Raw genomic sequence first — 11,160 nt, 5'->3', positions numbered from 1 at the left:
TTGGTGGTTGCTGACTGATTAGGAAGGTGCTTGTTAAAGGTAGGGGCACCTGCGGCAATTTCTCAGCATAAAACCATGAAGTTTGCTGCATCAGTTGGCTCTTCCTTTTACAAAAGATTTCTCTGTAGCGTGTGATGCTGTTTGATAGCATTTTACCCACAGCCTAACTTCTCTAAAAATTGTACTCAATCCTCTCAAACTCTGCTGTTGCCTTATCAAGTAAATTTATGTAATATCCTAAATCTTTTGTTGTCATTTCAGCATTTTCATAGCTTCTTTACCAGGAGTAGATTTTACCTCAAAAAAAAAAAAAAACAAAAAAAAAACAAAAAACTACTTTCTTCCTGTAATCCCAGCACTTTAGGAAGCCGAGGCGGGTGGATCACCTGAGGGCAGGAGTTTGAGACCAGCTTGGCCAACATGGTGAAACCCCGTCTCTACTAAAAATACAAAAATTAGCCGGGTGTGGTGGCACATGCCTGTATTTCCAGCTACTTGGGAGGCTGAGGCGGGGGAATTGCTTGAACCGAGGAGGTAGAGGTTGCAGTGAGCTGAGATTGTGCCACTGCGCTCCAGCCTGGGCAACAGAGTGAAACTCCATCTCCAAAAGCAAAACAAAACAAACAAAACAAACAAACAACAAAACCAAAACTACTTTATTTATTCATCCATAGTAAGCAACTTTTCATTTATTAACATTATATCATGAGATTGCAGCAATTCAATCATATATTCAGGCTCCACTTGTAATTCTAGTTCTCTATTTATACTATGTTTGTAGTTACTTCCTCCACTGAAGTCATGGACCCCTCAAAGTTATCCATGAGGGCTCAAATCACTTCTTCCAAACTCCTGTTAATGTTGATATTATGACTTCCTCCCATGAATCATTAATGTTCTTAATAGCACCTAGAAAGTGAATAATTTTCAGGGTGTTTTTAAATTTACATTGCCCAGATCTACCAGAGGCATCACTGTCTATGGTAGCTATAGCCTTATGAAAAGTATTTCTTAAATAATAACAATTGAAAGTCAGAATTTCTCTTTGATCCATGGATTGCAAAATGGATGTAATGTTAGCAGGCCTGCAAACAACATTCACCTCCTTGTACATCTACGTCATAGCTCTTGGTTGACTAGGTGCATTGTCAATGAGCAGTAATTTTAAACATTTATCTGTATAAATTTATGTGGTACATATGAAATTTTGATACATGGATAGATTGTGTAGTAGCCCAGTCAGGGCTTTTAGGGTATCCATCACCAGAATAACATACATTGTATGCATTAAGTAATTTCTCATTATTCACCCACTTCCTAGCCCCCCTGCAACCTTTCAAGTCTCCACTGTCTATCATTCCATATTCTATGTCCATATGTACACATCATCTAGCTCCCACTTTTAAGGGAGAACATGAAGTATTTGACTTTCTGTGTCTGAGTTATTTCATTCACGGTAATGGTCTCCAGTTTTATCCATATTGATTCAAAAGTCATTATTTTGTTCTTTTTTTTTCCTGAATAGTATTTGATTATGTATATATACAGTATTTTCTTTATCCAATCATCTATTGATGGACACTTAGGTTGAATCCATTTCATTGTTATTGTTCTGGTGTGAGCTTTGCTTACTGCCTATGTGAGTAGTAATACTTTGGATAGAATCTTTTTTTTTTTTTTCTGGTGGACTTAAAATATTCAGTAAACCATGCTATCTATAAACAGATGTGTTTTCATCTGGACTTTGTTCTTTTATTTATAGAGTACAGACAGAGTAGATTTAGCATAATTCTTATGGTCCTTAAATTTTTCAGAATGGTAAATGAGCATTGGCTTCAACTTAAAGTGACCAGCTACGTTAGTCCATAGACAAGAGTCAGTCTATCCTTTGAAGCTTTGAATCCAGGCATTGACTGCTCCTTTCCAGCTGTGAATACCATAGATGGCATCTACCACTTGATGGCTGTCTTGTCTACATTGAAAATCTGTTGTTTAGTGTAGTCACCTTCATCTATTATGTCAGATAGGTCTTCTGGATAATATACTGCAGCTTCTCCATCAGCACTTGCTGCTTTGCTTTGAACTTTTATATTATAGAGATGGCTTCTTTTCTTAAGCCTCATGAACCAACCTCTCCTAGCTTCAGACTTTTCTTCTGCAGCTTCCACATCTCTGTCAGCCTTCATGGAATAGAAGAGAGTTAGGGCCTTGTTCTGGATTAGTCTTTGGGCATAAGAGAATGTTGTGTTGTGGCTGGTTTAATCATCCAGACCACTAAAACTTTCTCCATATCAGCAATAAGGCTGTTTTGCTTTCTTATTATTCATATGTTCACTGAAGTAGCACTTTTAATTTTCTTCAAAAACTTTTTCCCTTGAGTTAGCAATTTGGCTCACTGTTTGGCACAAGAAGCCTAACTTTATGCCTATCTCAGCTTTCAACATGCCTTCATCACTAAGTTTAATCATGTCCAATTTTTGATTGAAGTCAGAGACATGCAACTCTCCTTTCACTTGAAACTTAGAGGCCATTTTAGAGTTGTTAATTGGCCTAAATTCAATATTGTTTTGTCTCAGGGAAGAGGATGGTCCCAGGTAAGAGAATGAGAAGGAGAAATGGTTGGTAGTTGCAGTCAGAACACACACATTTATTCATCATTGCAGATAACTGAAAGTCAAAGAATTTGTAGCTTTGTAACATAAAAAAATCCTGTGAAGTTGAAAAATAAGTCAAACAATTAGAATGTATTTCATTCACAACCACTGTTATATATATCTACATTGATATTTTTTCCTAATTTTTCTGATTGAAATATGTTTTAAGACCTAAAATATGGGTTACAAAGCAATTCCTTGCCTTATAAAATTATACTATATCACAGAGTATTTACAGATCATTGCATAACCAACGTAGATCATAACATCACTAACATGGACCCATTGTGCACTGTTTAGTGTGAGCTGTGGTAGTTTGGATTTGGACTGGGGTTTCTATTTAGTCAACATAGTGTCCCTATAATCTTTAACTTCCTGTTACCAAGAGACATCTAACAAATAATGAAATAAGGAAATGTATGTCCTTTATTTAGGTGAAAAATATTCATGAAAAGAACTCACTAGTTCTGAAATGTATATGTGTATGTATGTGTATGTTTAAAGGAAAGGTATTTAAAAAATATCACCTGCAATGGTGCTTGGGAACACTCTTCTAAAATACAAGAATGTTCATTAATCAATTTTTACATTTGTGAGCTCTTATTTGACCCATTGCCAAAGCCAGGGCATCGATTCTCATGAGGATGTAATTGTAGACATTGCTCCATGAAAATTCTCAGAGCATGAATAGGTGTGACAGTTGTCAGAAAGAGATAGATGAGTGGAAAGGAATAAAAAATGAATGGGCATCTAATACAAAATGCATATTGTTGATTTATAGGTTGGAGGAAACAAATGGAGATAAAGAAATAAGTTTTATTGCTAATAAACTCTGAAGGATTTAGGTTTATAACATATGTAGACTAGAGAGTAGTTATAATATATCTTTATCCTTGTAAATACAGCTTGGACATGTGAAATGTTTAAGTACATCTGATATAATTTTATCCACAAATTACTTGCAACCATTTTGGCAATTAAACCAGCAAAACATGACCCAGTGGCTCTGGAAGTTTTAACCACAATGTATGTAAAAATATTGTGAAAATACAAGAATAAACTGTTTCTACTTGGTTCTCATAAAGATCAAGTTCTCTGAGCTTCCTAATACCAGAACTGTTTAGAGAGGGGAATATCATTTATGACAAATTTTAGAGCTGTTCTTTTTTGACTTGGTTTGCTGCCAAAGAACAACCTTGTTTGTTTGGACAATAAAAGCAATGTCCTACCTCAATCTCATTTCTAATGGGCTACATACAAATGACTTCAAATGGTGATTTTGGGTAATACCCTTAAACTGCAAAGCCTCAGATGACCTTTCCACAGTCTGTTCTCCAGCTTATCCTCCTTTCTCTTTCTTAGCCAAGTTTTGAGTTCTTCTTCAAGACATCATCCATCTTCAATAATTTCTGTTTGATCTGCATGTCTGTAATGTATTTTTCATCTGAACCTGAGCCAAGTTATTTTCTTTTCTTTTCTTTTTTAGACAGAGTCTCACTCTGTAGCCCAGGCTGGAGTGCAGTGGTGTGATTTCGGCTCACCGCAAGCTCCGAATCCCGGGTTCAAATAATTCTTCTGCCTCAGCCTCCCAAGTAGAAGGGTTTACAGGCATGCTCCACCACACCGGGCTAATTTTTGTATTTTTAATAGAGACAAAGTTTCACCATAGTGACCAGGCTGGTCTCAAACTCCTGACCTGGTGATCTACCCGTCTTGGTCTCCCAAAATGCTGGGATTACAGGTGTGAGCCACTGTGCCTGGCCCAAGTTATTTTTGTTTATAATAGTAACACATAATGAACACTACACATGCCAGGAATTGTGCTTTATATGCATTATTAATTTAATTCTTACTATTCCTCTATAAGTTAGGTAGTACTGTTTCCCTAATTTTACAGATAAGAGAACTGAGATTCAAAGAGGTAAATGCCCTACCCAAAGTCACATGGCAGAGCTGGGTCTCCAATCCAAATTTGTTTGGCCCCTCAAATTATACTTAACTTAGAAGTGGTGGGTCATTGAGGGATTACTTCCAGGTGGCTGAAAACTGTGTATGTGTGGAGCATGTGCGTGCATGCATGTGCAAACACACATACACTTGGAGTCAAGGTATAAGGAGAAATGTGGACAGAGCCTAGAATACCTTTTGTTTTCTGAGGCACGGTCTCACTCTGTCACTCAGGCTGTAGTGCAGTGGTGCAAGCACAGCCCACTGCAACCTCAACATCTTGGGCTTAAGCGAACCTTTTGCCTTGGCCTTCAGTGTAGCTGGGACCACAGGTGTGTGCCACCAGGCCTGGCATATATATATATATATATATATAATTTTTTTTTAGAGACATAGATTTTTTTTTTTTTTTTTTTTGAGATGGAGTCTCGCTCTTTCACCCAGGCTGGAGTGCAGTGGCGTGATCTCAGCTCACTGCAGGCTCCGCCCCCCGGGGTTCACGCCATTCTCCTGCCTCAGCCTCCCAAGTAGCTGGGACTACAGGCGCCTGCCACCTCGCCTGGCTAATTTTTTGTATTTTTAGTAGAGACGGGGTTTCACCGTGTTAGCCAGGATGGTCTCGATCTCCTGACCTCGTGATCCGCCCGCTTCGGCCTCCCAAAGTGCTGGGATTACAGGCGTGAGCCACCGCGCCCGGCCGATTTTTTTTTTTTTTTTTGAGATGGAGTCTTACTCTGTTACCCAGGTTGGAGTGCAATGGCATGATCTCTGCTCACCGCAACTTCTGCCTCCCAGATTCAAGAAATTTTCCTGCCTCAACCTCCCAAGTAGCTGGGATTACAGGCACGTGCTACCACGCCCAGCTAATTTTTGTATTTTTAGTAGAGACAAGGTTTCACCATATTGGTTGGCCAGGCTAGTCTTGAACTCCTGATTCTGGTGATCCACCTGCCTTGACCTCCCAAAATGCTGGGATTACAGGCATAAGCCACCACACCCGGCCAGAGACATAGGTCTTATCACATTGTTATCACAGGCCTGGTCTTTGTTTCACAGGCCTGGTCTTTGTTGCACAGGCTGGTCTTGAACTCCTAGCCTCAAGCAATCATCCCACCTCAGCCTCCCAAAATATTGGGATTACAGATATGAGCCATTGCTTCTGGCCTGGACTGCCACTTAAACGACCTTGGACTTTGTTGTAAAGACAATGAACACCCATGAAAGGATTTTAAGCCAAGGAGAAAGATAATTAGACTTACATGTTTATAGATTTCTCATGAAACTAGAGAGGTACATGAGGTACCACATGGGGCCAGCACACTAGCTAGTTGGCAATTTCATATTCAGGCAGGAAATGATAATGGATTCATAGTGTGGTAATAGTAACATGGAAGTTCAGATAGATGTCTAAGGGTGTTAGGAGGCATAATTAACAGAATGTGATGACTATTATGGAAGGAGAGGATGAGAGGGAGAAGGAAAGAGCTTTGGGTGGCTTCAAGCTTTTTCACTTGAGTCACGTTCTGGTTTAAGTCCTCATGATTGAGGGAGAGTGGCAATCTGAGCATCTTTATGTTGACTTTTTGTTCTGTATTACAAATGATGATAATGGAGATACCTTCCTTCTAATGTTACTTTGAGGAATGCCCAATATGTGACACAATTCTTTCTTGTAAGTCTTTGTGGTATTTAAATAAAGTCGTAGAAAGCACCTGGCCTCTTGCAAAAGTGAATTCTCATCACCATTCTCATTGTCAGCTCTGTTCGGCCATTTTTCACAGCGATTGCTTGCCTCAGGGCAGGGGGAAAGGCTCTGCCATGTGGGCTGCTTTTATATCTTCGATCCATTCTAAATCCTGTCAGAAGGGATGCATTGTCCTGTCTGGTAGAGGTGGTTCTGGGTGATATGCTCTGCTTGGATTAGTCAGGAAGGGGCCCTTTCCCTTGTGTGTCTGCCTATTTCTGGTGTAGTGGTTATTCTGGTACAGTTTCTACAAGCACAGTAATTCATAAGATTTTCCACAGTATACATATTGTCTTTCATTAAAGAATTACTGTCTTTCATCTTCTAATCCTTAAATTTAGGCTTTCTTTTATATAGCATGTGAAATTCCAATACCTGGATGGCAAGAGATCTAAAAGGTAGTATTCTGACTAGAGTGTGGAATGTAGTTATAAGAATGCCTAATGCTATTGATGTTTGCAAAACTAGGCAAGTAGGATGTCCAAAGGATGCTGGTCTATTAGCAGGTAGTGGATTCCGACCCCTGGGCTGGGATTCACAAGGCAAAACCCTGTCATCAGGACTGTAAAACTGAGGTACCGCTTAAATTGTAAAGATTTTGGCTCAGAGATGTAAGTCAAGAAGCTGTGTTAGGGCAAGGCTAATGAGCAAGCAATAAACAAGCCTTAGTGCTGACTGAGAGCACAACTCGTTCCTGACTCAGATAAGAATTGGTTGAAGGATAGGGCCAAGCTTAGTCTACAGCTGGAGGTTAGGTGGCTAAAATTTCAGAACAAGTTGGGAAGTAGCCACTTTCTGGAGATAGATTAAGCACAGGTGATTCTCCATCTAGTGCCTTTGAGAGCCATTTTCTTTATTTGTTACCCCATCCTGCATTCAGCTGCCATACATCTTTTCAGACTCTTTAATTTTTAGGTTTGAGGGATTTTTGTTGTTTATTTGGGTTTTTTTTTTTTATTTTTAGGCAGAAATTGTCAGTCGACAAAGTAGCCTGAAGTCCTTCCTTTGTTAAAAATCTTATATTAAATGTATCCATTCGTAATGGTTATTGGAGTATAATTTTGTTGGCATGATTATTTCATGGGGACTCCTTGCCAAAGAATTTTTATCCTTGCAGACTTTAAATTAATTAATTTGTAAGGCCTCGACTGAATCATTCAGAATTCCAAGAGATAAACATCAAATTGGTTTTTTTCAGCAATATTGCTTTTATTTTAACATGAGATGGCATTAAATAATAATTACAAATTGTTGTAAGTGGGATTGAGTTCTTGATTTGGCTCTCAGCTTGAACACTACTGGTATATGGAAATGCTGCTGATTTTTGTGCATTGACTTTGTATACTGAAACTACTGGAGTCATTTATCAGTTCTCTTGGCAGAGTAGGTTTTTCTAGGTATAGAAGCAAATCATCAGCAAAGAGAGATAGTATGACTTCTTTTCTTATTTGGATGCCTTTCCTTTCTTTCTCCTACTTGATTGCTCTGGCTAGGACTTCCAGTGCTATGTTGAACAAGAGTGGTGAGAGTGGGCGTCCTTGTCTTGTTCTGGTTCTCAAGGGAAATACATCCATCTTTTGCCAATTCAGGATCGTGTTGGTTGTGGGTTTGTCATAGATGGCTCTTATTATTTTGAGATATGTTCCTTATATGCCTAGTTGATTGAGGGTTTTTACCGTAAAGCGATGTTGGATTTTATCGAAAACTTTTTCGGCATCTATTGAGATGAAAATAGGTTATTTGTGTTTATTTATGTTTACATGCAAAAACAGAAAACTAAACATTGGGTACACATAGACATGAAGATGGAAACAATAGACACTGAGGAATACAAGATGTGGGAGGGAAAGGGGCAGGGATTGAAAAAATTACCTACCTGTATTGAATGCTGCTGTACACTGTAGAGTACAGTATTGGTTGTTTAAGCTCATGATCATGTGTCTGGCTGGAAGCTGTGGCAGCCGCCCAGCATCATGAGAGAATATTGTGCCAAATACCACTAGTGCAGGAAAAGGTCAAAATTCAAAATTTTAAGTACAGTCTCTATTGAATACATATTGCTTTCACTCCATCATAAAGTCAAAAAATTTTAAATTGAACCATCCTAAGCTGGGGACCCTCTGTAAAATCACCACCTGCACTAGCTCCCTCCTTATCCTCCTTACCTGCTCTATCAGCAACATCAGTAGCTCCTGGGGGAATGGTGGAAACTACAAATGCTCAGACTTCTGAGTCAGCAAGTCTCGGGGTAGGGCCTAGAATTTTAACAAGCCCTACAGGAAATTCTGACACGCAGTAAAATTTGAAAGCCATCAAGGAAGAACCATCGTGGGCTTTTTAAACTCACTCCTTTTGTTTGTTATTTCTATTGATATGATTATCTCAGACTACAATGGTCTAAAACTGCAATACCATCCTTTCCTGAGGAATAGTTTTTCACACTCACTTTTTTCCTACATGAAGAGAGAACTGTTAGATAATTGTCCTGGAACCTTTTTTTTTTTTGTTTTTACCTTTATATAATACCCTTCACCAAAATAATTGGTAATTGTAAAGATTATTATCTGATTATTAACAAACTAAGCTTTGGAGTTAGACTCAGAATGCATTTAGTAAAAGTCATGCCCCCTTAATATAAGTGTGACCTTAAGAAAATTATTTAACCTTTTTGAGTTTTAGTTCCCAGTGCAATAAAATAGGCATTATACTTTCCTATGAAAGTTGTTGTGTGGCTTAACAGTGAAGGTATACATAGAACATTCAGTACCAACCTTGGACTAAATGTTCAGTGAAGAGTATCCATTGTTAATATAGCTTATTTTAGGTTTCCGAGGTAAGAGTCTCAGGCATGTCTTGAAAAAGAAAAAATTTTTGGACACTGAGTTTTACTCTGTCACCCAGGCAGGAGTGCAGTGGTGTGATCATAGCTCACTGCAGTCTCAACCTCCTGGACTCAAGTCATCCTCCTGCCTCAGCCTCCCTAGTACAAGCATATGCCACTGTGCCCAGCTAATACTTAAGACAAGGGTCTCATTTTGTTGCTCAGGCTGGGCTCAAAATTCTGGCCCTAAGCAATCCTCCTGCCTCAGCCTCCCAAAGTACTGGGATTACAGGTGTGAGCCACTGCACCAGACCCTTGAAATTTTTTATTAATTAAAAGAACTGTTTAAAGTGACAGATGATCAGAGAAGATTTTAAAAGGCAAATATTTTTCAAAAATTTACACTTACATGAACATGAAGTGTTGTAAATTACAAACTTTTCCTTTTAATAATAATATAATATTTATTATATTATTCTTAAATATCTAATATTTATCAGGTTTCACTATGTTCAGACACATGTTAAAAGCTTCAACAAGTATATTCACATTCAGCCACATAAAACAGAAATGTAGCTTGAAACTCATTAACCTTAATAAAAGATTTAAGTCAGTTTTTTAAAATATAAATAAATTCTCATTTCAAAGGAAAAACTTAAATGTCAGAAAATGTTTATATACTTTGAAGTGGGTCAGGGAAGAAGATATCTCTTATTCTTAGAATTATCTTAGATCCACAATCCTTCATAAAGGATCTTTTCATTAGTTATCAACTGAAATTTAAAAATATATGAAGTTGATTTCATCTCTACTGTATTATAGCAAGACTTTAAAGAGTTGCCTTTAATTTCTACAATCTGGTTATATATATTATGATAATAGCAACATAACATTCTTTTAAAGAACATGTACTATGATAGGGAGAAAGTCACTGCTCAGAAATGAAAGGCAGTGTATTTCACACATTCATCAGATTAAATACATAAAAAAAGTGATTTAAGCAGTTTCCATTTCCATCTCCCTCAAAAAACCAGAAGTAATCAAATACTAGTAATGTTATCTTCTTATTTTTTCCAAGAAAAGCAAAATTTTCTCTCTCCTGGTACAAAAAAAAAAAAATTTCAAATGAAAAACAACTGATTCTCTAAGGGCCTTAAAACCAAATTCCCACCTACATTTCCCAGCTCATACTGGACTTAGCCCATTTCTTGCATCAATACTGGGCCTCCCAGAAGGCCTGTCAGTATACTGTAGGCACTCATTGATGCCGTTAACAAAATGTATTTCTAATATTTGTGTGGCGCTCTATAATTCTTAGCATTCTTTTTTTCTGTAGCATCCCATCTTATTGACCCTTTTATAGATGAAAGAAATCCAGTTTAGAGAGGACAAATTACTTTTCTGGAATCCCAGCCTTAGTAAATGACTAGAACGCTGAGTTCTAGTCGTCCTGTCCAAAGTTATTTCAAAACACCAAAGAGTAGCTTTGTGGGGAGTGGGGAGGGTGTGTGTGTGGGTGTGTAGCTCAGAAAGCAGACAAGTAGGAAGGAGGAGGCAGTGGCCAAAATGTAGTCACACAGCCAAAACAGATGCAGGGAGTCTGAGAAATGTAGTATTTTGGCTGGACTTTTTCCTTCCCTGAATAAAATTAATTGTCTGTTACTAAGAAAGAATGGGAGGATGAATATTATATGGACAATTAGCATTTCTATTGCAGTTAAGAAGGATTTCTTTATGCTCTCTCTCTCTCTCTCTCTGTCTCACACACACACACTTGAATATATAAACATAAGCAGAGTACTTAGAGCTTCAGAGCTTCCTTTATGATTGTCCTTTACAGCTAAAGAACTATCAGTTCGTAAGTAAAGTTCTATACTTATGAACAACCAGGACAAGAGGAGGGACAGTGTTAGATTCTTTTCCTTACTCCTGTTATTTTTCTGTTCACATAGTAAATGTTTAAATAAGTATTTCCAGTACTGATCTAGCCACTG

At 38.0% G+C, this 11,160-nt stretch overlaps 1 protein-coding gene across 4 annotated transcripts in view; it reads left to right on the top strand.

Annotated features, from left to right (window-relative positions):
• Nucleotides 1–11,160, top strand: part of NOX4 (NADPH oxidase 4) — a 169,657-nt gene that overhangs the window by 141,753 nt on the left and 16,744 nt on the right. The window lies entirely within an intron of this gene.

Source organism: Symphalangus syndactylus, chromosome 6, assembly GCF_028878055.3.
Source record: "Symphalangus syndactylus isolate Jambi chromosome 6, NHGRI_mSymSyn1-v2.1_pri, whole genome shotgun sequence".
Taxonomy (NCBI): Eukaryota; Metazoa; Chordata; class Mammalia; order Primates; family Hylobatidae; genus Symphalangus; species Symphalangus syndactylus.
Note: the sequence above shows the minus strand (reverse complement) of the source record. Positions and strands in the feature narration are given on the sequence as shown.